The sequence below is a fragment of the Poromitra crassiceps genome (assembly GCF_964638095.1).
Source record: "Poromitra crassiceps genome assembly, chromosome: 2".
Classification (NCBI taxonomy): domain Eukaryota; kingdom Metazoa; phylum Chordata; class Actinopteri; order Beryciformes; family Melamphaidae; genus Poromitra; species Poromitra crassiceps.
In genome coordinates this window covers 12,594,292-12,600,753 of record NC_139624.1, presented here as the reverse complement: position 1 = coordinate 12,600,753, position 6,462 = coordinate 12,594,292, and positions in this window count along the sequence as shown.

Below are 6,462 nucleotides of genomic sequence, written 5' to 3'. Positions count from 1 at the left end.
ACAGGTCTGTTACAATGTAACTACATATGAACGTAATTTAGAACTATTGGTAATTACTGTGTAATTACATTTGGTGTTCATGTGTAATTACAAATAGTTCATATGTAACTAGGGTACCTGTAAAATAAAGGGTTACCCGGACTTCTATATAGAGTAATTTCATCTGGAATGAGCCTTAGGACTCACATTGTCTTCCTATTGTTTTCACACATTCCTGGTCTCTTCAAATGAATGAAGATGAACTTTGGTGATGATATTCTCCATTGACAAGACACAGGGCTCCACATGGCTCCAAAATGGCCTCCATCATCTATGGAGGACAAACTTTGATGTCAGAGTTTTGGAGGCAATGAAGGAATTTAAAATATGATAATTAATGTGTTAATTACACAGAACGTTCAGAGCACATAATATTAAACATAATATGTTGCAGTGGAACAAGCTATTAGCCTTTGGTTCTTCTCAATGTCAGTTCTTTGGTCAAATCAGATGAGGTGTGTGACTATACGAGATAGATATTAGAAGGTTTTCATAGAACACCAACGCTTCTACAGGCAGGAAAACTGACTGGAGGAACCTTTAATCCTCAACCACATCAATGGTTACTTTTCTCACTGATGGTGGTGGAGGGCGCTGTTCATTTCACCAGCCACCGTGTGTGTGTGTGTGTGTGTGTGTGTGTGTGTGTGTTTTTATTTGTTTCTACTGATTTTATTTTATAGTGAAGAAAAGCCTCCACTCACTAACTCACTCTTCAGTCTCTGCTTGTTTATTGAAGCAGCAGCATGTTGTCATTCATATTAATGAGTGCTGCTTTGTCCTTATGTCTTTTTGAACCTGGCAGCATGTTGGCTTCAGCTTTCAGCTGCTTTCTACAGTTTTCTACACAGGAATGTTTTATTTATATCTATCTAAAAGTGTATAGATGACTTACAACACATTTGTATGTTAACATAACATTTATTAATCATCTACAAATGTGTATTCATGTTTTGTAAATGGTTAGTTCATCATTACCTAAGGGCTTATAAATGACTTGTGACTGAACGTTATTATAAAGTGTTACCAAGGATTTTTTCGAGATGTCTATGGAGAAAATGAATGGGGAACTTACTTCCGGGGCGCAAAACATCACGAAAAGTCACGTGACTGTCGAGCTCTACAGGGTAGAGACCACAGTGACACTCCCCCTGTATAAATAAGGGTAAAAGGTAAAACAAGAAACAAAATCCTGCTATTCTGCTTCTTTCAATATGACCTGAATGCAGCAGAAAACTAGCAGCCAGACTGAGAAGCTGAGGAATCTGTTTGATGTTGAATGTTGGATATGAGTGGGATTGTGGGAATCCTTCATACGGAATGTTATTAAATGTCCATGGTTCCATCATCAAAGATAATCTGCTGATCTGACTTATTCTCTGTTTATTCCTCCAGTGTGCGGGAACATGGAGATCCGTCGTCGAAGCCAGGTGTGAGGAAGTGTATTTAGTTTGATTCATGAAAACAAAGCAACACACATTCTACTATTGAGATGCAAAGTCCATCTACAGCACAGTATGTGAAATCCATGATTTCAGATCCTACTGTGAATCAGGATGATGGCTGATATCATGCGTGCCAAGCTGCTAAGAAATGGACTGTCAATAAATCAACAAACAGAACAGGTGTATTAGATGAGAAGCTGCTGCTGCTATATTGTGTCTTGTTCTCTCCATCAGATGCCTGTGAACTCACACTGGACCCAAACACAGCACACAGAAACCTCCTTGGCGGATCCTCTCTAACCCTGACCAATGTACTTGAATTGAACAGGGATATTGTGAGTATTTTTGCTAGCTTTATAGCACACTACTACAAGTTTGTATCTAAAACAACCAACTAATATTTTTACCTGTCTGTTTTCTAGGCCCAAACTAACTTCATACCAGAACTGTTAACCGAATCGCCGAACACTTTATACAGGTAATTATAATAAAATCATTCTATTTTTGGAAGAAATTCTGTCAAGGCGTTCTTGAGATATCACATTAACAAGCTTGAAAATGGCCTTCATGAGGTCACAGTGACCTTAACCTTTGTCCTTTGACCAGCAAAATCGAATTAGTTCATCCTTGAGTCCAAGTCGACGTTTGAGCCAAAGTGGAAGAAATTCCATCAAGCCGTTCCTGAGATATCGTGTTAACGAACTTGGGAATGGTGTTTGTGAGGTCACAGTGACCTTGAACTTTGGCGTTTGACCATCGGCGTCGTTAGCCCTGGGCTTCCGGTGCTACAGCCCCGGATGTTTTTCCCTAGCCCCGGAGGTTATGAAATATCCCAATTCATTTTTGTTTGACTGCCTCCCTGCAACAGCCTCTCAGTCAAGTGATAGCAGCGAAACACCCCTCTTTCCCCCGTCGAGTTGGTTTTTCCCATGATGATGCATCATGGAAGAAACCAACTCAGTCAGAGCGCTAGCAACGACGAACCCCCCCTCTTTCCCCACGGAGTTGGTGAACTGCGTGAAAGTGAAAGTAGAAAGTGGCTGCTGGTCAGAGAGGTTTCTTAATGTTACAGAGTGGAATTCAAGTGATATTCTGTTGATCCAGTTGCTGGGGGTTTTGTTTCTAAGCTGCTGTGCGTCCAAAGAACCAGTGAGTGTTTAATATTTGTTGTTGTTTGTGTGGAATGATGTTTATATTGCGTTCTACATGCAGTGGATTCGTCCGCCATGTGGCTCCTTGAATTGCAGTGCCCGTTCGCTGTTCACTGGTAGTGTCTTGATTTAACAGTTATTGATGTTTCTTTATATTATGCGAGTGCCAATTGTTTTAGCTGTATGTAATTGACTGTGCTGGGAAAATGTGTTTATTGGGGAGAAGGATTATGTCATTTCTACGTGCTGGGAAATATTCTCAGCTGATGGCATGATGCCTTATTGTTTATTTATTATTTACACATTGATGTTTTATTTGTAGAACTAAATAACATAAGATAATTTCATAGTTGTAGCTACTGTGATGCTGTGCATGTTGGTGCATGTCATTTGTTTGAATAATTTCATAGTGATATGAGATCTCCACACAATGAGCTCGTGTGGAGAGGAGAAGGTGAGGAGAGGAGGTGGTGAGGAACATCGATAAATTCATGTAATGTGTGTGTTCTATTGTATTATTTGACATACTTAGTTTTGTGCAAAAATCCATTTCTACCTGTATGCATAGGCGATTGTACGTTGGTGCACTGGCTGCACGTGCAACCCCTAGTGGCCAGATGATTTTTTATTTTATCTTGACATAAAAGGGCCGGCTCACTCTACAGGCGAAGCAGCCTCCTGCCTGGGGCCGCGCTGCATACAGGGTTTGACATGGTTGTTTGTCCCACTCTAGGGGAGAGCAGAGCAAGAAACTAACCATTCTACACTAAAACGGATATTAGTGTGAGGGGTATATATACCACTCTCATAACATGTGTGTATCACTTAGGGTGTGGAGTCATAGTCTATTTTTTTAAGTCCTGATGTTGGTTTAGTAGCAAAAGTAAACACAAGTTAATAGCAGCATTCACTATAGACTCTTCAGTGTGTGTCCGATTAGCAGGGATAAATTCACAAGTGTAAGCTGTTGGCACTGTGATCTTCTTAGAGGAGAATAGCCCTCTTACTTGTAGGTCTTGGAGTCTTTTACAGGGTACAATTGTCCTTTTCGATGACATTGTAGATAGTTTCAGCTTCACTTGTTCTGTGTTTGTATCTAGAACATCTGCCACTTCCTCAAGAATGAATGAAGAGTCACTTTGTGAATCTAGCAGAGCGTAGACAAGAACTTCCTTGCTTGAATCTCTTGACGTTGACACATAGAAAGGTATTATTGCTGAAATCTGGGTACTATTGCCATCTTGCACAACTCTATTGGATGTGGCTTCCTTGGTGACATCTCGTAGTTGTGTTGACTGTGGCTTTCCTTCCTTACTGTTACGTATTTCCTTAGATCGTTCTCTCTGTGGTTCTTGCTCTTGCTTTGAGCGATCTTCGTGTAGGCATGTGGGATGATGTTTTGAGCAGGTGTCACAGACCATCCGGTTACTGCAGCTGTTGGATTGATGGCCAGGACTCAAGCAGCCGAAGCACAGTCTCTCACTCTGAATGAATTTGACTCTTTCAGCGACTGTTCTTTCAAGGAATATATGACATTTGTGTAAGCTGTGTCCTATTTTCTTACAAAACACGCATGTGACTATGTTCCTTTCACTGGTGTTAGTTGTGAAGATCTTGGCACCTAGAGTGTGGTTCTTGGTGACTACTATGTTTTGGTTCTTGACCTTTGCTATATCATGTTCACATTGCCGTACCGCATGAAAAGATGTTATAGGGTTGCACGCAATACTAGCTTCCATTGATAGGAATGTCACAAAATAACTGAAGCTTGGGAACTTTCTGTGTTGCAGTTGGTATTGTGTGGCCTGTCAGTTCCAACCAGTAATTAACCAGTCGGGTAGTTTGGCAGCAAGCTTTTGGTTCTCGATTCCATCATTAAGAACATTTAGACTTTCATTGTGAGCCATGGCAGATTCGCAACTGTGTAAAAAGTCCACAAACTTTCTTAGCTCAGCACTCTCCTTTGAGGCTAATTTTGGCCAGGCATGAAGTTTGTCTCGGAAGGCCTTAGCAATTACAAAAGGCTCGCCATATCGTTCATTGAGCAGGTCCCATGCTGCGTAGTATGAATCTTCTGAATCAGTCAGAAAATAACCTTCTAAGGCCTCTTTAGCTGCTCCTCCAACATATTTCTGAAGGAAGAAGATTTTTACTGTAGTTGGAATATTTTTCCAATGATTAAACTTGAGTGGATCCCCACTAAAGATTGTAGGCTCTGGAATGGGTAGGCTATTTGCTGATATAGCCTCAGCCAAAACTTTCACAAGCTCGCCTGTGTCATCTTGAATCATATTTCTTGGAGCCACATCTCTTAGTGGTTGTGTGTGCTGATACACAGTGTTCACCTGTTTACTTGCTTGCACAACTGTAGGCACTTCATATTTCTGTGGTTTAAGTCCTTGGTTCAAGATTCAAGATTTTTTATTGTCACTCCATGGTACAAGTATCACGTGTGAAATTCTTGTGCTGTGGACTCCGTTTACAACATAGTACAAATATAACAGGGCATATGAGTGCAAAAACAGCAAGAGACACAACAACAATAAGGCAGTATAGTGATAAGACAAGTCAGAGACAGTGGCATATTCACTGCACATAGGTGCACATGTCGTGTGCATACTTTAGACGTGCTTAAACATTTTAAATTCGACGTATTTGACATACAGGTGCAAATAGCATGTACCTTATTAAACATACAATTAAACATTAGACATACGTAATGGTAGCAGCTACAGTACGGTACATTACGGCTACTACACTATTTGTGTATGTTAAGGAGTCTCGTGGCCTGCGGGAAGAAACTGTTCCTCAAGCGATTTGTGCGTGCTTTTGGAACCCTGTATCTCCTCCCTGAGGGTAACAGGGAGAACAGGCTGTTGTGGGGATGGTTTGTGTCTTTGATGATCTTCAGGGACCTCCTGAGGCACCGCTGTTTATACAGTTCATGCAGTTCTGGCAACTCACATCCTGTTACGTGCTGGGCCGCGCGTCTCACTCTCCGGTCTGAATAGAACTCATTTTCATCATAGACTTGAAGTTTTGCTCTGGCTGCATTCAACCTTTTCATCTCCTCCAAACGCTCAAGCTCTCTTTTCAAGTGTTCTACAGACCTTTTCCTTGCAGCATTTTCTTCTTGCTGTTTCTTTACAAGAGCAGCCTCTTGTTTCTCCTTTTCTATCCTACGTTCAGTCTCTTCCTTTTCGGCTTGTAAACGGCGAGTTAATGAAGCTGCTCTGCAACCATCTGCTTATCCTCAGCTTCAAGTCTTTGCAGCTTCTCTTGTTGGCAGTCTTGCTGAGCCATAATCTGCAATACAGCTTGCGTAGCTGCATACTCGGCGGCAGATTCTTGTCTTTTGATTGAGGATGTATGAGAGCGAATGGAATTAACCTTAGCTGGAGTTGAACTACTAGAGATTGAAGATGGGAATACAGAGTTAGCATCAGGCCAAATCAACTCCTCATTTGTTCCTTGAATTTGAGACTGAGCATTCTGTACAACAATACTGGTGACTGATGTGCACTTGTCCAGCTTGCGGCGCATGTCATGAGCAGGGCTGTCAACACTTCGGTATTCATCATAAATAGTATTCAGTTCAGCTAATTCCCTTTGAATAGTGCCGATGTGCTCTTGTAGGATGTTACTGGGATCCTGTTTTACTACTGATTTTTTAGCCACCTTAGTTAGAGCCTTAGTTAGAGTGAAGTGCCTTTCCTTTTTCTGTTAATACGTGGGGTCTTTCACTTCTACGAAGCTGTTCAGGCTGTACTGGTGGGTCTACAATGATAGACTCATCTGTTTGTTCTGGCTCTTGTTCTTCTATGGCA